This window comes from Abramis brama, assembly GCF_963993115.1.
Source record: "Abramis brama genome assembly, chromosome: 15".
Classification (NCBI taxonomy): Eukaryota; Metazoa; Chordata; class Actinopteri; order Cypriniformes; family Leuciscidae; genus Abramis; species Abramis brama.
The window spans coordinates 25,169,805-25,191,663 of record NC_139977.1 but is presented as its reverse complement, the minus strand read 5'-3'; the positions used below and the strand labels follow the sequence as shown (position 1 = coordinate 25,191,663).

At 37.8% G+C, this 21,859-nt stretch overlaps 1 protein-coding gene across 1 annotated transcript in view; it reads right to left on the bottom strand.

The window, feature by feature from the left end:
• The window catches only part of whrna (whirlin a), a 107,391-nt gene that overhangs the window by 58,949 nt on the left and 26,583 nt on the right, over positions 1–21,859 (bottom strand). The window lies entirely within an intron of this gene.

Genomic DNA, 21,859 nt, shown 5'->3' with positions numbered 1-21,859 from the left:
GTCCCTAACACTGCTGAAACGCAAGGGCAGATCACTTTTCAGAGACATACAATACAGAGGAACATGGTGCGGAGATGAAAGTCCTATTTGTGGTGTTTGCCTCATTGGTCTCTGATGGTCTGCTATGCTCACCGTCACTCCACAGATCAAGTCTAGTGCAACTGGCACTGCGGGACGCCACAAATTCAGCTGAGTGTGAAATGACACCATTATCTGCTACCACACACACACACACACACACACACAAACATACACCAAGTCGGCATTAAACACACACATTCCAATGCAACAACTTATAATTGGGATGAACTCAAAGAACTTCCTGTTCTCAGGGTGGCCTCGCAGTATCCACTTCCCATGCAGCTCAGACTCCCTCGCAATGCACTTCAGAAACGGTTTGTGTCCGCAGGCGTGCTCTGTTGCGTATCTCTGACCTAGTTCTGTGGAATGTTTATTGAGTTGCAAAATACAGTAGTCCAGATTTTAAGTGTAACAAAATAAAACTGCTTATTCGTGAGTCACTCCGTCTGTTGAAAATAAACACCAATGATGCTTCGTTAATCCCCAGAAATGTTTCAAAGCCCAAAGTTTGGATTTATTTAGGAGTTAATCTGGTCCGTAAGCATCTGGTTTCCTTTCTTTCCTGGGCCATGATTTGCCTGGGTTTTTTAAGCGAGTGACAAGTTGTTTTTTGGGATAGAGGAATGCAAAGCAAAGACTAATAAAATGAAGACACATTGGAATGAACAGAAAATAAAAAATATGAGAAAGCGAAGAGATGAATGACAGAATACAAATTACTTGAAGGGATACAGTAATTCACCCAAAAATTGAAATTCTGTTTTCTCAACCTCATGTTGTTCCTGTATGACCAGGAACTTTCTTATGTGGAACACAAAAAGGGAAATTTTAAAGAACTTTTCAGGATTCTCTTTTCCATGAAATCACAATGAATCCAGACTAACACTTTCAATTTTGAAAAGGACATGAACTCAAAGGCCCTGTCCCAAATGGAACCCTATGCCCTTGCGATCTTCCTTTGAGTCCACGCTTTCTTGAAGTAATGCCGCTTTGACTGTCGGGTGGAAGTCTCCTGCGGGGCTCACTTCAGTGAGGGCTCGGCAAAAGTGTGCATATCGGCCGCAAGGGGGGCGCTCGCTAGCACCCTTATTAAAGCTAACATGACAAATGGAACACTCTACAGTCTTGTGGACTTAACGGACACGTGCACTCGGCGGCCATTGTAAGGCCCCATCCACACTACTGCGTTTTAGTTTAGAAACGGAGAATTAAAACGAATACGATCTCCGTCCACACCAGCGTTTTAGCTGCGTATTAGAATTGATCTCCGTCCACATTTAAACGACTGAAAACGTGGATCACGTGACCATTCACCAACACTGGGCATGCGCGTGCCGGTGTAAACCTAGAGACTTTCAAACATCAAAATGTCATTTATTAATATGTATTTGTGTCAAAATGACATATAAACATCTTTTCCTATTCTATTTTGCCTGGAAACGCTTCCAACACGCTTGCGTGTCGCATGAAAAATAGGCGTCGGTTCTATTTCTAGCATGCGCGCGTTTTCCGCGCGAGCCCTTACTGTAAGAAACTGTTCCAGCGGGTGGAGTTTAATGGTACTGAATATTACCTGTGTATACTCCATGACTGATGACACCCAATCATAGAGCCGAGCGTGAGCCTCTGCGTCATCATTTATAAAGTCATCCGTTTTGACCCGTCTTCACTAAAACGCCCTCCGGAGATTCAAAACTCAAAACGGGGTCGGCAGCGTTTCTAAACTTCTCCGTTTTAGGTCTTCGTTTTTGCCGTTTTAGTCTGGACGGGAGGTGCAAACGTAGCAAAAGGTCTCTGTTTCTAAACGAAAATGCAGTAGTGTGGATGGGGCCTAAGTCCACAAGACTGCAAATGCATATGAAGTGTGCCATTTGCCAACTTTTCATACAAGTATCATAATACACTGCCTGGCCAAAAAAAAAAAAAAATGTAAATAGGCAAAATGCTTAAGAGTCTATGACTGGATCATTTATTATGCAGTGATTGTTATGTTTCTAGCATGTTATATGTTTGGCAACAGTTATTCTAACCCTAATTGATGGAGTGTGTAGCTTTTCATATCTTAAACTACTACGTAGGAAAACACATCATGGCCATATTCCAGGATGACAATGTCAAGATTCATCAGATTCAAAATGTGAAAGAATGAGCATGAAGAATAATTTCCACACATGAATTGGCACCTCTGAGTCAAGACCTTAAATTCATTGAAAGTCTTTGGGATGTGCTGGAGGAGACTTTACAGAGTGCTTGACTCTTGCATTGTCAATACAAGATCTTGACCAAAAATTGATACACCTCTTGATGGAAATAACATCACAACATTTATTTCCATCAAGGTGCATCAATTTTATATTATAATTTGATGATTTTGTTTACTTCTTGAAGCTTGAAAGCCTCATTAACTGTAATGCATGAAAAAACATTACATACATTTAAATGTTAGTATTAATGGATCAAGTGTTGCTGAAAAAGATGCGTCTTCAGCTGTTTCTTGAAAATGGCTACGGACTCAGCAGCTCTGGTTGAGTTAGGCAGGTCATTCCACCAGCAGGGAACAGTCAAGGTGAAGGTCAGTGAAAGTGATTTTGTGCCTCTTTGAGATGTTACAACTAGTACATTCTTTAAAATGCTTCCTTTTATGTTCCACAGAAGAAATAAAGAGATACGGGTATGGAACAACATGAGGGTGAGTAAATGATTTTCCTTTTTGGGTGAACTACTCCTATAGGAGACTACAGGAGGAGATAAAAAACAGCTTTGTCCCTGCTGTGAATACTAACAAATAAAAGAGCGCCTGGCAGCGAGATTCTTAATGCACCATCGCTGCTCTAAAGTGCTGACTGTGACACTGTCTGATGGAGTGTGTCAACAAATGAGTGGAATAACAGAATACTGTTGGATGAGAGAGAGAGAGAGATGGAGGGATAGAGAAAGACAGCAAGCAGGCATCTTATATGATATGCTACAATGTCACCTTAGGAAAGCCAATAATGCCAATAATGTGGAAAAATGCATTAATAGCCCCAAGCAAGAGCGTAAAGGACATAATTAAAGAAAGTTTCATGCTGCTGAGAGAGAAGCAAAATGTTGGACTTCTCATCCAGAAGACTTAAACTCAACATAAAACATTTGCAAGCCATTTGACTTCCATAATGTGATGTTTCAGAAGGTGGAGCAACACAATACAGCAAGGAACTTGAATTAAGAATTCATGTTGACTTTAAAGTCGGCATGAAATGGAAGTCTTTTCATCCCTTGTGACAAATATCCGAGTGAAACTGTTTGAACAAATGTAGGCCGGGACTTGATTTTGTCCATTGGGATTTGATTGGATCATTGTGGTTTTCTTTTACTTCAGATAAATCATCTATAATAAATACTGCAATACTGCATAAAAAAAATGCAAATTTTCCATTATGATTTCATGTTGACTTTAAAGGCCATGAACACTTAAAGCTAACTGCTCGAAGTAATTTCACATCTGAGCCTGATGGCCCTACCAGTTCACATGAAACCCAGCACACACACACACTCTGAGCTGCCTGGCATTCTGTTTATTTACTGTCATTTCCAATGGGACCGATAAAGCATCCGAGAGCAGAATGAGAAATCAAGTCATAAATGCCGAATGTTTGAGCATGTGAAGCTTAGTGTGCACTGACCAGCTGGCATGGATACTGAAGCAAACAGAAATCGCATACATAAACAGACAATCTGCGATTGTTGCTTTGAATTAGCATTACAAAAAGGGGCCAATTAGATGATCACAAAGGGTAATTGGGTCTGGTTAGCAGTGCCGTGTGCTCAGAATGCGTTTATGAGATTACGCAGACAAGCTCGGAAGGGACGCAGGAGACATTTGCATGTGATTGAGCGATTCAGGATGAAAACCAGGAGGACAATGAATCTAAATGATTTAAGAATCGCTGTAGTACAATTAGATGGATCTGAGTCAGTTCTTGTGCTCATATATAGCGGATTTTGCGTAGGTGTGTTTATTTTTAAAGTAGCTAGTATATGTAGGTGTTCATTTGTGAACAGTACTATTCTGAATGTCATCCCAACAAATATACAGCTCTTTCATACAGTACTGAGTTATGATCTTTGAACAATTTACATTACCATTGAGATTGGTAAGATATTTAATGTTTAAAAAAATACTCATCACGGCTGCAATTTTATGATCAAAAATATAGTAAAATAGTAGTAATATTGTGAAATATTATTACATTTTAAAACAACTGTTTTCAATTTGAATATGTTTTAAAATGTAATTTATTTTTGTGATGGCAGAGCTAAATTTTTAGCAACCATTACACCAGTCTTCAGTGTCACATGAAAATCATTATAATATGCTAATCAACATTGAAAACAGTTGTGCAGCTTAGTAATTTTGTGCAAACCATAATAATTTTCTTAAATATTTTTTTTGGAAATAGAAATATTTTATAACATTGTTTTTACTGTCACTTGATCATTTTAGAGCATTCAACTGTATTGTATTATTCTCACAACCCCCCCAATTTTTTTTTTTTTAACCCACACTTTTGAAAGATACAGTGTATCTTGAAGATTAATTTCAAGTAACTGTCAGATGTTTCTCCTAAAAGAATAAAAAGGTAGATTTAAATGGTTAATTCACCTAAAAATTAAAATGATGTCATTAATTACTCGCTTGTTACGTTGTAAACACAGTGCAGCGCTTACGGGTTCTACATCAGAACGTCGGCTCAGTATTGGCCGACTTCTGCATCAGCATCACACGCATGTGTCTTGGTGCTCACGTGAACAGCATCAGAGACTGACACGGAAGAGAAGAAATAGTTGAATAAACTCGTTACTTTTGTTTTTTGCGCACAAAAAGTATTCTCGTTGCTTCATAACATTAAGGTTGAACCACTGTAGTCACATGGACTATTTTAACAATGTCTTTACTACCTTTCTGGACTTTGAAGGTGGCAATTACGTTTCAGTCTATGGTGAGTTCAGAAAGCTCTCGAATTTCATCAAAAATATCGTAATTAATGACAGAATTTTCATTTTTGGGTGAAACAACCCTTTAAATTTGATCAGTTTACAGCAATAAAACTAATATGAATAACACGGCTGAGATAATTAGGTTTCAAAATAATTTGATGAGAAATGTCAATTCAAATTGAAATCTTTTAATAACTTTTAATTGCAGATTTGGCACATGCGAGATTGCTAGGATGTTTTGAAGGACAAAAAAAAAAAATCTGAGAAGTCTTCCCATTAAAAGTTTCCATTTGCTCTCCATTTAATCTCCTTTTAAAATGTTTTTCACACTACTTATCTGAGAGTTAAGGCCACTTTTAACCCTGGGTAAAGCAAAGTTGTTTGAGCTTGTATCAATGAGCTTTTTATTAAAAAAAACATGGTGTGCATCGTAAGACAAAACAATGGTACTGACATATTTTAAGATATGCAAGTGCAAGTTGCTTTTAGTTAAGACAGCTCAAACATGCATGTCTCAAGTACACTTGAGCCTTGTCTGTGAAACGGGCTTTTCACACTGTGCTTAACCCCAGGTTATCATTATTCTAAACCACAATTTTAACCCCAGGTAGAGGAACATTTCACAATTGTAATTTAGAACCACTTTTTACCCGGGGTTATAAAATCCTGCTCCAGAGCAGGGTTTAGAACCACCTTTGCTGTGTTTACCCCACATTGCAGTGCTAATCTTGAGTGGTGTGAAAAGTCTGCCGTGTTAGAATGTTACCAACAGCGCACCTCATTTGGACAGTCATGGACAAAATTTAACATTTTCCTCTTCAAACGCTGAAATGAGCCATGGCGTGCATGTCGTTTCAGCGTTTGAAGAGGGAAATGTCAAATGGTGATAAAAACATCTATTGGAGTGAAGAACAGAATATTCAGTTCTTACCCTTATATCTGAAAAAGTCCATTTAGGAAAAACTTGATAGTACAGTCAGCAATATATAATACAAGATTGCACATGCTAGAGCCTTAAATGTAAACAGGTTGCATGCTGCATTCGTCCAATCAGTGCTGACATTAACATTAACCCAGGGTGTACAGTGTAAAACGTCAGTTTATGAATATCCAGGATTAATTGCAGTGTGAAATGTGATAACTCATGATTCCATTTACCTGTGGTTTAGAATAACCCAGGGTTAAAGGTGCAGTAAGTAATACTGACAGCAACAGTTGAAATTAGTACTGAAGTCCAAATTCAAAATACTGGAGAGTTGTTACCCCCGCCCCCTCCTCCTCAGACTCGGCACTCACGCAGGTTGCCAAATTGAGGACATGGAACAGGAACAAGCGCAGTTGACAATGGAAGGCGACGAGCCTTACATTGTAATCTGATGGGTTTGTTTATCCGTGTTTAATATGTATTTGGACAGACTGGACAGATAGATGCTGAGGCTTTTTAGGTTGGGTAGAATCTGCGATCTCTGACCCAGTTTGTTGCGTTGATGGACGAAATAAGCTGCATTTTCCTCCAACTGGCAACCCAGGGATGTCGAAATACTAATGGATAAATTGGCAGTGGGCGAAATCTCACAAACCAAAACAAAAACAGACATTCCAACACTGAACCCAACGCACTTTTCAAATTAGAATAACTCGCTGTAGCAATGTTTTTCGAAGAAACAAGTATGTGAACATAGCATGTTTCATAAATATCTGCAAACATATTATGGTATTTTTATGCTTTAGCTCAGTCCAAAAAAAATTACATACAGAACCCTTAATTTCGAGTGTGTAAAGCCCTACAGAGGGTTAATATTTCTGCCAGCAACAGACAATAAATTATAAACAAAACAATGCAACCTCATTAGATATTCAAGCACTTTCTACAGCCGCAGAAACTTTCACATTGTAGTGTTTGAGTGGAAGTCATTAAAAATGTAAAAAAATGATGACAAACATATTAACTGGAGCATCTAGAACAGGTTACATGATTGTTGCAAGCTGTACTTCAACCTAATGTTATGAGCTTTGTAAATATTCAACTAAGTACATTTTAAAAGTAACATGTTTCAATACTGTAATTCGAACTCATTTTAAAATGTAACTAATTACAGCGCAAAAAAAAAGTAATATGCCAAGTAACCTTTGTGTTCCTTTATTAAAGCGCTATGCTCAAATTGCAGGGATTTTTTACATTGGAAGTGCGTGCTATGACCAGTAGGCAATACCATAAAAGAAGATGATGTCTAGGAAGAAATTGATACTAAAAAGGTCTAAAATTGATGGGAAATAATAAAGTAAGATACCGAGCACTAACTGGTCACAAAATGCACCTGATTCTCTCTATTTTTGCCTCCATACTGACCATCCACCTGTGACTGTCATGACACATGTTCCCCTTAGGCGTTACTGCATAAGCAAAATCTCATCAGTCAAAGAAATAACAAAACAAATTCTTATTTAGTCCCTTTAATGAGAGACCCTGAGACCAAACACAACAAAGTGAAATTTTAATGAAAGTTTGTCACTGAAGGATATTGAAATACGCTCAAAATTAAGATGTAAAATGGCAGATTTTGTCAGATATGTCATCTGGAGACAGACATGTGTTTAAAGCAGTGAGGTCTGATATAGTTTGACAGCTCTGGACAACACTGACATCTTTCAACAGTTCTGTCCAGAGCTGTGGCATCTTATGCTGAAGGGATCGATCGGACTAAAACAAGCAGCTACAGCAAACATTTCTCGCTCTCTCTACACTTCTTTCCATTTATCAGCTTTCCCTGCTTTCCAACTTCTTGTCTCATCTCTCATTCTTATTTATGAGTTATATAGCAGGGGTCGCCACCACATGGGATGAAGAGGGATGTAAAAGGAAAGAGAAGAGGAGTGAGAGAGAGCGCTTGACTTAAGGGCAGATTTTTGTGCTTGAATCAGGGGGGAGATTAAGAGAGATTTTCACTCTTTGACTGAAACATGAGAGAATACTTTAAGAGGTTTTGCGAACAACAAAAACAGACAAAGCATGGTGGGACATACAAATATAGTACCGAAAAACAACAATATCATCTCTCCGGGATTGTTGAAGGCGTCTATGTCAGGGAGAATTGTTTCAGTTAAATCAAAGCTGACAGGAGACCGGATAAACATACTAATGCTCTCGTCAAAATGCAAAAACAGCTCGAATCAGACACATCAAATGCATGCAAATACTGTACGAAGCCTGTAAAAGCACAACACTGCAAAAAAAAAAAATCTTTTCCTAATCAGTATTTTTTTCTCGTTTTCCATTGAAAACCATCTAAATATCCTTAAAACAAGATCAGTTTACTGGAGAAGCAAAACTGCAAAAGATATAAAGACTTGACAAACCTGATGACTAATGTCTTGAGAATTGAGATTGGAGAACTACTTTATATTCTGAAGAACCAGTACAGTTGAATGTAGCATCCCTAGAGAGATTCATACTTTCTGTGCTGTATGTTACTGTTACACCATCTCCTGTAATCAACTTCACCCAGCCTCCACCAGCTCTGTCACACTAAAGGTGATCTGCTCTCCCCAACAGACCGTAGCATGGCTACTTGTTCCTACATATAAGAGCAAATGATTTAGAGACCCACAAACCAACACATCTACAAGAATACATATACGTATAACCTTTATACGACATTATCAAAGCACATAAAACACCATGCATTCATATGATCATTTGTTTTGTGCGAGATACGCAATCATCCTTCCCCCTAGCTCAGTTTCAGATCAAAAATGCATAACAAGAAAAGACAGTAATTACAACAGGGGGATGTAGTCCTGTTGGACAAACTCAAATAAGATTTAGTCTCCGAGATCTTATTATTGTGTTGGCAAACTGTGCCACCGGCAGTGCTTGCCGGTGCTGTATTATACATGTGGTTATGGAATGATATCTGATTTTCTCTCTGCCTGGAAGTGAGGGAAAGATGAAGAAATTGAGAAATAAATAAATAGAAAAAATATCCATAACCTGTTCTCCATTTGCTCCCAGACCTCCTGGTTTGTATTTGCTTTGCTGAGGTGAATGGTATCAGAATAGAAAAATGGCCCATAATTTCGGGTAAATTATGCCTTTAACAGTGAAGTCTGTAATTGTCCTCATCTCTGCACGTCACCTCATTTCACAAAGAGTCTGAAAACGACTCTTTCGAAGATTAAGTCTCTCTAACCCTCCCTTTCCGAGAGCTACTCTGGTCAAATTGCTCAGTCTGTTGTGATTGGTCGACCGCTTGCAGCACGTGCCGGAAACAAAACGCCACATACTGAATTTCAGCTCCGGGGGCTTCCTAAATTCTCAGCAATTGTACACACTGTAACGTCAGTGACAATGGCGTAAATTTTAACCATATCAATTTGATAAATAAAAAATAATAATAATAAAAAAGGATTTTATACATGAAAATCACACTTTTAAAATCATGCTACCTTTTATATCCAAGTTTTCCAAGACCACGACAACTAGTTCTTTAACGAGAAAAAAAAACAAAACAGTTACGGTGGTAATTTAAAATGAGAAATATCTCTTTTAGTAGTTTTAGTTTATTTTAATGCTTGTTTTGTATCATTTTAAATCATTTTAAGTCGTCTTGAGGTCCCTGGTTGAAAGTCACTGGTGTAGAGACTATAAGTAAGCCATTTGTAGGCCAATTTCCCTGAAAAGGGAAACACTGTTATTATGTGGTTCTATTAAAACATTTGGTTTCGTTTAGTGGCTTAACCAATGGTGTGAATTTTTCCCGAGACTACGTTTAATCATTATTATCACAATCCTATATATCTCACAAAAATATAACTCAAAATAGAAGATACCGCTCTTTTAAGTCAACAACAGCTTGACAGCTTTCCACGATTCAGTTCACCTCTCTGTTCCCCAGCCCCCACTGCACAGGCTACCTCAGTTCATTATTTGTGCTCTGCTTGTGCTGGCAAGATAGAGTGACCCAAGGACTATACCGCAAGTTTGTGTAAATGGCTAGCTGGGAAGAGCTGTTGACCCTGAGCTCAAACCATCCATCTCCTCTACCGGGACTGGAGAGGGAACACAGAGGCATGAAACTCTTTGTTTATTATGTAAAAAGTGTAGTTAATCACTCTTTCTCCTAATAAGATGAGGAGCGGAGGAGAAGAGAGCGGAACAGCAGTGATTTTGATAACGCTTAAATCACAGCAATAGCACGAATCAGACTGCCTTTGTTTATGATCGCTGCCTTGAGCAGCCAAACACCGCTGAAAGTTAAAAAAAGAAGCTTCTCAAGGGCCCATTGTGCTCTCAGAGGAGAATCCGAATACTACTCAGTTGCCTTTTTCGCACATGTTTTTCACTATATAGTAGGGAAGTATTTGATTTCAGACGTAGCATCTGTTTACAACTGTGACCAAAACAAGAAGGAAGACAAGAAGAAGAAGGACAAGATGAAGAATAATAAGATGGACAAGGAGGACACGAAGAAGAAGAAGAAGAAGGAGGAGGAGAAGGAGAATAAGAAGAATGACAAGAAGAAGAAGCAGGAGGAGGACAAGAAGAAGAACAAGACTACGCAGAAAAAGTAGTAGTAAAAGGACAAGAAGAACAAGATCAAGTAGTGATAATTACTATTATTAACTCAGTTTGACAAAACAATAATAAAAACTACTATTATTAATTATTAATAATATGTGTGATATTAGGGGTGCACAGACGTTTGCACGCGTACACACACCTTCGCATGCACACGCTCACACGCTGTAAATGTTAAAATAGTGGGTGCTTTTTTTTATTACTGGCTTTTGTGTTTTGCCTCCCTCCGGCATTTTACACTAGCGGGAGAAGCGCGTACGCGACGAATGACGTCAGAGAAACGTAATCGATTATGGTCTATTACTGCATCGATGCAGTATCGTCCACATCCATATATATATATATATATATATATATATATACTGTATATATAGATTATATACAGAAAATTCAACATACTGTTTTGTCCCTGTCAACTTCTCTTTCTTTTTCTTTTCTTATATTTGTTGAATTGTGATGCTGTTCTTTAATGCACTGAACGATGACCTGATTTTCAGCATCTTCTGAGGGAGGTGTATGAATTCAGAGTGTGTTTGTGTATCAGGACAGAGATGAAGTGTTGCCTGTGGATCTACACAGCCACAGGCTGCTTTCTCTGGTACGTTCAGTGGTCACCTGTGCGTAAAATTAACTCCACCACCTGGGTCTCCACCAGAAGGGATGCTTAGGCCTACCTACAAAACACACACAAAAGTAACATGACCCGACACAATGATGCAAACAGTGGCCTTGCAGTGGTGTCAGCAATGTAACATTTGTATACTTAATATTAGTTGGTTTTAACAAACATCAAGGAGTATTTTTTAAATATTGCATGATCATAGAGATAAAAAAGGGAGTTTTCTAAAATGCTGTAAAAAAAAAAAAAAAAAAAACACCCATTCATGTCTGAATTTGGTCAGTCCAACGGGGTCACACCCCTTTTGACTTTTTCCTGTGGAACAAAATGCTCAAGCTGCTCACTGCCTGTTAAGTTCAGTAAAAGTTTTGCTTTAAAAACTTGTTTTGTATTATTACTAATAATAATGAAAAAAATTCCGATTACACCCAGCCACAAGATCTCAGATGTAAGTATATAAAGTATATAATTGATGCTTGGCTTCTGAAAAAGTAACAGAAAAGTATTCATGTAACTATAACTGCGATTCCTGACTGAATTACATAAAACACGTTCTGAGAGATGAAAATACAGACATATAGACCTTATTCAGAGCAGCGCCATGACAGGTATGAAAGTGAGGCTGTGATGAATAAACTTGCCGTGTTTTCAACGGCATCCGCTGTAAACGCAGTATAACGCTCCTAGGTAACTTTTTTTCCACAGCTCATGTTGTCTGGTTTTTGTCTTTTGAAATTTCTTGGAAAGATTTTTTTTTTTTAAATCAAAGATGGCGCTGCTGTAAATGAGGTCTATTTTGTTGTTTGGTCTCTATGGTGAGATTTCAGCATACTCACTACATTATGATTAAATTCTCAGATGGGGTTAGCATGGTCTAGTTAGCCCCTGCTGGTTAATGCCATTACTACTATACATCTGGTGTCTTTCTCCATTGACAGCCCATTCAGAATTAGTTGTGTATTCTGACAAAATATATTTTCAAATGTTTTATATATTAGGGGAGAGCGGGGCACAACCTAACGCTTTTTGACTTTCTCAGTTTGTGTAAATTCACTTGGGGTTCAGAGTATTTATTTTTTCCCACATTAATAGCACAGAAACTGCGCTCGTTAAAATTACAAATGATTTACTTCTAGCTTCTGACCAAGGCTGTATCTCAATACTAGTTTTACTCGATCTTAGTGCTGCGTTCGATACTATAGATCACACGATACTCTTAGATCGACTACAAAACTACACTGGTATTCATGGACAGGCATTAAGCTGGTTTAGATCGTACTTATCAGACCGCTACCATTTTGTCTGTTTAAATGGGGAAAAATCGAAGATAATGTCAGTAAACTATGGAGTGCCGCAGGGATCTGTGTTAGGCCCTCTATTATTCTCAATATATATGCTGCCACTTGGTAATATTATAAGAAAACATGGAATTAATTTCCACTGTTATGCTGATGACACTCAATTATATATTTCATCACGACCAGATGAAAACAATAAATTATCTAAATTGACAGAGTGTGTTAAAGATATAAAATACTGGATGACGTGTAATTTTCTGCTATTAAATTCTGATAAAACGGAGGTATTACTTATTGGTCAAAAAAACTGCCCACAAAACCTCTTACAATACAACTTTACTTTAGAAGAATGTCCTGTTACTTTATCCTCTACAGTAAAAGACCTGGGTGTTATATTAGACCGCAACTTGTCTTTCGAAAGTCATATTTCATATGTTACAAGAACAGCCTTTTTCCACCTTAGAAACATTGCTAAGCTACGTAACATGCTATTAGTTTCTGATGCAGAAAAGTTAGTTCATGCATTCATGACCTCAAGACTAGATTACTGTAATGCTTTATTAGCTGGTTGTCCTGCATCCTCAATAAACAAGCTACAGTTAGTACAAAATGCAGCTGCTAGAGTTCTTACTAGGTCAAGGAAATATGACCATATAACACCAATTCTATCATCTCTACATTGGTTACCTATAAAGTTCCGTATCAATTACAAAGTATTACTAATGACCTATAAAGCCCTAAATGGTTTAGCTCCTGGGTATTTAATGGAACTTCTAACGCCTTACAATCCATCGCGCTCTTTAAGATCACTAAATTCGAGGCTTCTGGTCATTCCTAGGATATCTAAGTCCACTAAAGGAGGGAGGGCATTTTCACATTTAGCTCCTAAACTGTGGAATGGCCTTCCTGATATTGTTCGAGGCTCAGACTCGCTGTCCCAGTTTAAAACTAGATTAAAGACGCATTTCTTTAGCCAAGCATTCACATAATACTTACCTTTTATATTACAGTTGAATCAGATTGAATGCATTATTGTTATGAACAGCAGCTATGCTAATTATTTCCCATCTGCTTTTCTGTTGTTATCTCGGGACGCTAGTCCCAAGGTAAACACAGATTGTCAGCTCCAGTTTGTATCCAGCCTCCAATGGAAAATACAGATGCCCCAACACCCGTGCAGAGACGACTCGAAGCCTGTGAAGAGACGACTCGACGCCTGTGAAGAGACGACTTGACGCTGGCGATATGTTTATGCCCTAAATTAATGTATGATTAACTAACTGTATTTTTCTATGTACATTTCTGAAATGCACCTTCTGTAAAGCTGCTTTGAAACAATATGTATTGTGAAAAGCGCTATACAAATAAATTTGAATTGAATTGAATTGAATTAATTTCACACGTCTAGTACAATTATGTGGTTTTGTTTTATTAATACAGTGTATACATTTTTCTTGATATACCCCGAAAGAATGGAAGTGAAATGTGACAACATGCCCCATAGGTAGGGTACTTATGTGAGGGGCACATTGTAACATGACCATATGACAGCTTAAAATGCTGTCAGCTTAAAATCTGATCTAATAAAAAAAAAATACACAAGACAAACTAAAATATTTTCTCAATAAAATACAATTATTAACTTATTAACTATTTTTTCATAATTAAAAATAAAATAATTTTTGAGTTTGACAACAAACACACCGGAAAACAGCTATTCAAATAGTTCAAAACATAATAATAATGAATAATTTCTGAACATTCAGTCTCAGTCTTTAAACACCTTTTTCTCATGTTTTCTCAATAGAATTCATAAAAGTATAGAATAGAATAGCATAGTTCTGATAGGGGCACATTGTAACGCAGTGTTACAACATGCCCCACCTGCACAACTGGGATTTAAACCCAGTCTTCTGTCTTCTGCTGGTTAGATCAGCATTAAAGATCCATATCAACTGTTAAATAACATATTGGAGATTAAAATAATATCAGCTTTGTCTAATTTAAAATAAACACCAAAAATAGAGATGAAAAAATAACATAAGACATTTACTTTTGCTATGGTTAAATAAATGTTCAGTGATATCTTCCAAAAATTTCTGCATTTTGGCACATTTTTTTCTCTATAGTGTTGATATGGCAACTAGTAAATACACTAAGTTTCGTCATGCTAGCATGTGTGGAAGTATTTAAAACAAGGGTGTAACAACTAGCCCCACGTTAGGTTGTGCCTCGCTCTCCCCTATAAATTTTGCAAACAAAATTTATTTAATTAAAATTTTATCTAAAATAGTGCCCCTATTATGCTATTTCAAAGGTTCCTAATTTTGTTTTCTAGTCTCCTACAATAGGTTTATAGGCATCCAAGGTAAAAAAAAAAAAAAAACGCTTTAATTTTCTCATAATATACATTGCACATCACCACATTTTTCTAAGAGTCTGAAAACGATTGGTTCGAAGATTTGGTCTCTCTAAACCAGGGTTCACCAATCTCGGTCCTGGAGGGCCGCTGTCCTGCAGAGTTTAGCTCCAACCAGCTCTAACACACCTGTTTGAAAGTTTCTAGTATGCCTAGTGAGACCTTGATTAGCTGGTTCAGGTGTGTTTAATTGGGGTTGGAGCTAAACTCTGCAGGACAGCGGCCCTCCAGGACCGAGATTGGTGAACCCTGGTGTAAAGGATCGGCCGTCTTCTGAACGGGGCGGAGCAGCAGCTCATTTGCATTTAAAGGGACACACAAAAAAACGGCGCGATTTTGGTCACACCCAAAAAGGGGCAACTTTGACAACCTATAATAAATGATCTGGGGGGTATTTTGAGCTGTAATTTCACAGACACATTCTGGGGACACCATAGATTTATAATACATATTGTGAAAAGTTGCATATGTCACCTTTAAATTGATTATTACAAGCAATGTAGTTCATCAGAAGAGGAATGGCTGCCAAGCAACACACAGACTCAGTGGCGCAGAAATACTCATGTAATTCGGTCACATGTGTATGTTTGAACTTTGAAGAGTAATTTACAAAGGCTTCGAACGTGGCTCAACCAATCATAACCAAGGACGGAACTATCCGTTTTATAACAGATGTTTTACCAAAGTCTGATTCTTTTTAGACACTCTCAAAGGCGTAAAACAGACTTCTGTGCCTAACCTGATGTCAATCAGTGTGATAAAAGGATAGCTTTGTCCAGAAATTGTAGACCTCTTTGGTTAAATCATACCTTTAATTTATATATATATATATATATATATATATGAGAAACAAGAAACAACATCATTATGCATTGTCGGACCCTGGGGGACAAGCCATGCTAACTGTTGTTTCCTTGAATATCTATATGGGTCTAATAACAGCCTTAATGTCAAAAAGAAGCCGTACTGAATGAAAGTAGCTTTTTCCAATGACTTCCAAGAATAGACTAGGACTCCATGAGGTGCATGTGTTGAATCCAGCGGCGTTGACTTCTCCGAAACCCTCATTTCATTTTTGAACACATTGTGCTTTGTGGGATGTGTTTATGTGAGAAATCAGGCTGTAATTGTGTTTCTAGCCCTGATTTCTGTCTCCTGAAGTGTTATTTCCTTTTCTGTGGGTTCAGCCAGTTAGGTTGAGCACATAAAGATGGGCTGACTGTCCGAATCACTTCATTAGTGGCTTGTCAGTGTCACTTGTGGCCTTTTCAACCGAGTCCAATTATGGTCCACCCACCAGCTCGAGAGAGGAAGGAGCCGCCGTGCTTGAGTCATGCGCGGCCGCGTTAGCGCAGGGAATCAAATCACACACGGCAAATGGCAGCCAAATTTAATTACACAAGAGATAATCTGCTAGATATCTGCCCACCATTCAGACACACTTCAATACATATGTCCACCTACTGTACAGGTGCAGACAGGATGCAACAATCCTTATGCAAAACTGAAGTGGACTAATTCAACTGTGTAAGAGGCAATTTAGTCAAGTTAGTCAAGTCCAAATACACACCAGTGAAAATCATTTTCTTAATCTGTAGTTTTATCTTCTCCAGTAAAAACTCTAAATATCCTTAAAACACAGCTTTAGTGAGAAGCAAATCTGTATAAGATATTAAGACTTTCAGAGAATACACAATTAATCTTAGGCTATATACAGTCATGGTCAGAATTATTGGCACCCTTGGCAAATATGATCAAAGAAGGCTGTGAAAATAAATCTGCATTGATTATCCTTTTGATCATTCCTTCAAAGATTTAACAAAAATCTAACCTTTCATTGAAGTGAAAATAATGAATGTGAGTGTGTGTGTGTGTGTGGGGGGGGGGGTGATCACATTATGAAATAAATGTTTTTCTCTTATACACATTGGCCACAATTATATATACCCCTACAAATTCTTATAAGTAAAATATATCTGAAGTTATTCTCATTCATATTTACAGTTTTAGCACACCAACTAGGATCATAAAATTATCCAGCCTTGACTTCCTGTTTCACAAGAGTATAAATATGAGGAAACACAAAGGCCAATATCCTTAATCATCCATCACAATGAGTAAAACCAAAGCATATAGTTCTGATGTGCAGCAAAAGATTGTTGGGCTTCACACACACACACACACACACACAAACACAGAAAATAGCTAAAATAGCACTGAAAATTACCATTTCCACCATCAGGGCAATAGTTAATAAGTTCCTACGTTTCAAACCTGCCTGGAAGAGGACATGTGTCATTAATGCACGGCAAGGAGAATAGTTTGGGTGGCTAAAGACTGTTCAAGGATCACAGCTGGAGAATTGCAGAAATTAGTTTCAGTCTTAGGGTCAGACAGCCTAAAAAAAATTCATCACGACATCACCACAAGTTGTTTGGGAGAGTTTCAAGAAAAATTCTCAGCATATTCAGTTGTCAGACACGACTAGAACTTCAAACTGGACTGGGTTTCCATCAGGACAATAATCCAAAACAAACATCAAAATCAACACAAAAATGGGTCACTGAGCACAAAATGAAGTTTCTGCCATGACCACCCCAGTCCCCTAACTTAAACCCTATTGAAAACTGAAGAGGAGAGTGTATCAACATGGACTTGGGAATGTAAAGGATCTGGAGAGATTTTGTATGGAGGAATGGTCTCTGATCTTTTGTCAGACTTAGAGCTGTTATCTTGGCAAAAGGAGGTAGCAAGAAATATTGATTAAAAGGGGACCATTAATTGTGGCCAGTGTGGATTAGAGAAAAACATTTATTTCATAATGAGATTTTCCCTCCATCTTCAATTCTTTTGACTTCAATGAAAGGTTAGATTTTTTGTGCATTTTTAAAATAAAAGATGAAAAAGGATTAACAATGCTGATATTTTTTTCACAGGCTTCTTTGTTCATTTTTAACAGGGATGCCAATAATTCTGACCAGGATTATGTGTGTATGTGTGTGTGTATATTTTCCTTGAAGAATCCTGAAAAGAAAAAACTATCACAGTTTCTACAAAAATATGAAGCAGCGCAACTGTTTTCAACATTTATAATAAAATGATAAAAAAATGTTTCTTGAGCACCAAATCAGCATATGAGAATGATTTCTGAAGGAGCATGTGACACTGAAGACTGTAATGTAGTAATGGCTGTTTAATATACATTATATATTGACTACAATATATAGCTGAACAATTTAATCTTGCAGCAATATATGCAACAGTATGTGGGAGTATAGTAAGAGTTGCTTATTAGTTGTTTTCAATGGAACTAGAATCCTGTGTAACACACACTTAAAAACATCCTAAGACAAGACATTGCCAAGGTAATAGAAAAGTCGAGGTGAGATATCTTCCACATAATCTAGCTAACACTGCAATCTCACCCAGCAACACAAACTGAAACAAAAATATTTCCAAAACAGCTGTGGGCTGGACTGACCGACCACCGATCAATTTCCTTCACATCAAGCTCCTCGCAAAGATGAAAAAGAAAATAAGAGTAAGAAAGAGAAAAACAAAGAGAAAAAAGGGAAAGAGATGGACTAGCTTGTTGACCCAGCTCTTCAATTGCATGCTCCCTTCCCCAGTGGTGCCTTAATTTTACGTTCAATACTGTGGCGTTGCACTGCACGTCTCGTCGGGTCTGTCTGGGTGATAAGACAGAGTCCCGCTTTATCAGTTCAGCCATCACACACACACACACACATCAGCCTCATCCAATCAACCTCACTGAATTCATTGCCAAAAGCTTAAGCTCTCCTCAAACAGAGATACAGTGGGGTTTACTGGATAATTTCCACTCTCCACTTACTCCTTAACTCTCTATTTACCTTATCTTAGCCCTCACCCTCGGGGTTGTGACTAGTACTCAACAATCTGATAAAGACTGTACAGAAGGCTATAGTGGGTTTGTATTTGGTCAATAGATGTTAAAGTAATGAGAGCCTGCATTAAACTAATCTAAAAACGGCATGACAAAGACATGGACTACTTGTAGAAAAATGAAAGGGATAAAATTCAAAGCTCAATACAGAAGCTGCAAGAAAGTAAGTTTGACCTTAATTAAAAAGTTAAAAGAGACAGTTAACTTTTATTCTAGAATATACACCAGCTGGAAAAAATGCATGTTTTTAAAAGTAATTAAAACCAAATTAAGCGAAATGTATGACACCATTTTTCCATAGATTTGATTATGTCTTATTCAGGTAGATAGGAGCTAAACATAGAAAATACTGTAGCTGCCTGTGAGCCATGCAAAGATGCAAAGGCCAGAGTGACTTGTTTAAAAGAGTTATCTTTTGATTCCGTTCACAAAAAGGGTTCATTTAAATTTGTTACATTTAAGGCACTTTCCACTGCGTGGACTCGGCATGACTCGGCTCGCTTTACTTTGGCTTGGTTTGCTTTTCCACTGCAGTTTAGTACCGCTTCAAAGTGGGTGAGATTATACACTGATCGTTATAGTTGTGCCGCCTCTACTGCCGTGACATCATCGCAAACGCTGGATCCACTCCTCACCAACGAGAGGAACGTCTGCACTTCGTCTACTGACCACGATACAGCCATTTATTTTTTCAAGTTGCGTACGACGGTCGATTTAAATCTAGCGGGTTTGGTGTCTCGTGTCGCAAATCCAATGACGCTGGTAGTGACGATTCTCTCTGACCAATCAGTGATCTGGAGTGTTTATACATCACATTTTAGTATCAGTACGGCCCACTTGAAACCTCAACCAAGGTGGTACTAAAAACCTACCAGGTACTTGCTACTGGAGAACTGTACACACTGGGAATGGAAATGTTCCCCATGTACATACTATGTAATTATTACAGTAATTACGATAACTGGGTAATAACTAGGTACTAACCATGAACCTACACCTAAGAATTACTCCTTGTAGTTACCTTATTACCCAGTATTTTCTTAGGGAATGTATGTACATGTACTGTAAAATAAATAGCAACCACAAACTCTAATCCTAAGCCTAACCCTATAGTAAGTGCATGTTTTTAATTAATATTACTCGGTACTTAAAGGGTTAGTTCACCCAAAAATGAAAATTCTGTCAGTAATTACTCACCATCATGTTGTTCCAACCCCGTAAGACCTTCGTTCATCTTCGGAACACAAATTAAGATATTTTTTATTAAATCTGAGAGCTGGATCACTCCTCCATAGGCTTCTAAGGCATTATAACTTGCTGGCCCAGAAAATGTATTAAAGACATCGTTAATATAGTCCAAGTGACTACAGTGGCTCAATCTTAAGTTTATAAAGCGACGAGAATACTTTTTGTGCGCAAAAAAATAACAAAAATAACGACTTTATATCACTTTTCATTTCCTTCTCTCTGGGCCTCGAGTTTTTTCACGTAGTATAACTGCGCAGCGCATCTGTGTTGTACGTCACACGTAGGCTCACTATTGGCCGACGCTTGTCATGTGTGTGATTTTTTTTTTACGCACAAAAAGTATTCTCGTCGCTTTATAAACTTAAGATTGAGCCACTGTAGTCACTTGGACTATATTAACGATGTCTTTAATACATTTTCTGGGCCAGCAAGTTATAATGTCTTAGAAGCCTATGGAGGAGTGATCCAGCTCTCAGATTTAATCAAAAATATCTTAATTTGTGTTCCGAAGATGAACGAAGGTCTTACGGGGTTGGAACAACATGAGGGTGAGTAATTACTGACAGAATTTTCATTTTTGGGTGAACTAACCCTTTAAAATTACACTGTAACAAGGACATCTTAAAATAAAGTGTAACCCATCTGTTACATCCTCCCCTGTATGGGGTAGAGGAGGGGGAGCAGTTATAAAATAAAAATTAAGAAAATTAAATACATTAAACAAATTAACATTGCAGAGTCTACCGTTTCCAGCAGTTTTCAGTAAACACCTGTTTTAGTCAACTAAATCTACTAAAACAGACTCCCTCTCTAATTATAAACAGGCGAAAAAATACAAGATAATTGGCGGCCACCTCCCTACAGCTTCCTTAAATTTAAATCGTTACATAAAGAAAGAAACACAAGAAAATGCAACACACCTTGCACTCATTAAAGAAATACCAATTTACAATCAGTGCCACAAATCTTCCTTGCAATAGTATCACACACTAAAATACCTTACACAGTACACAAACACAAGGATAATTTATCAAAAGACTTGGAACAGCAAGAGAGACGCCGGGGGAAACGCCAGCCTCACATCTCTGCAGTAACTCCAAACTGGACAGTTTTTATATCAGAGCACATGGCCACAGGCGCTAGTCTGAAGGAGGGAGGCGCTCAAGCGTTGATTAGCAACAGGTGCTACTTCTCATGCTAGCAGAGCAGAGTGCAAAACAGACAAGCAAGTATGCACAAAACATTTACAAAAATAAGCTCTGGAACGTAACACATACATCTGCTGTGCTGAAAAGCTGTGTGGGCAGTGCAGTTTTTTTTCCACATTAGAGCTCATTGGAAAAATCTATAAAATGAGATTAGGACATATTTTAAAAAAAATATTCAAACTGAATCAACATATTTGATGTTTAATCCACGGTTATGTTTAGCTGGATGTGGACCAGTGAGATTTTATGGTGGGTGGGACCACATCGCACAATGATATGAAATAATAAAAAAAAGTGTCATCTCAGTATTCAAACAATACATGCCAATAGAAGATCAGCAACATGATTGGTCACATTGCACAGAAATGACTGGTTGCACTGTAGTGAAAAAGCACACTAATAAAAACAAAGCTTTGCTATGAGTATGAAGCAAGCAATATTATAACCGCAGAAGAGCAGCCACTGGCCTCTACAACAAAATTAATCAATAACCATTTACGGGC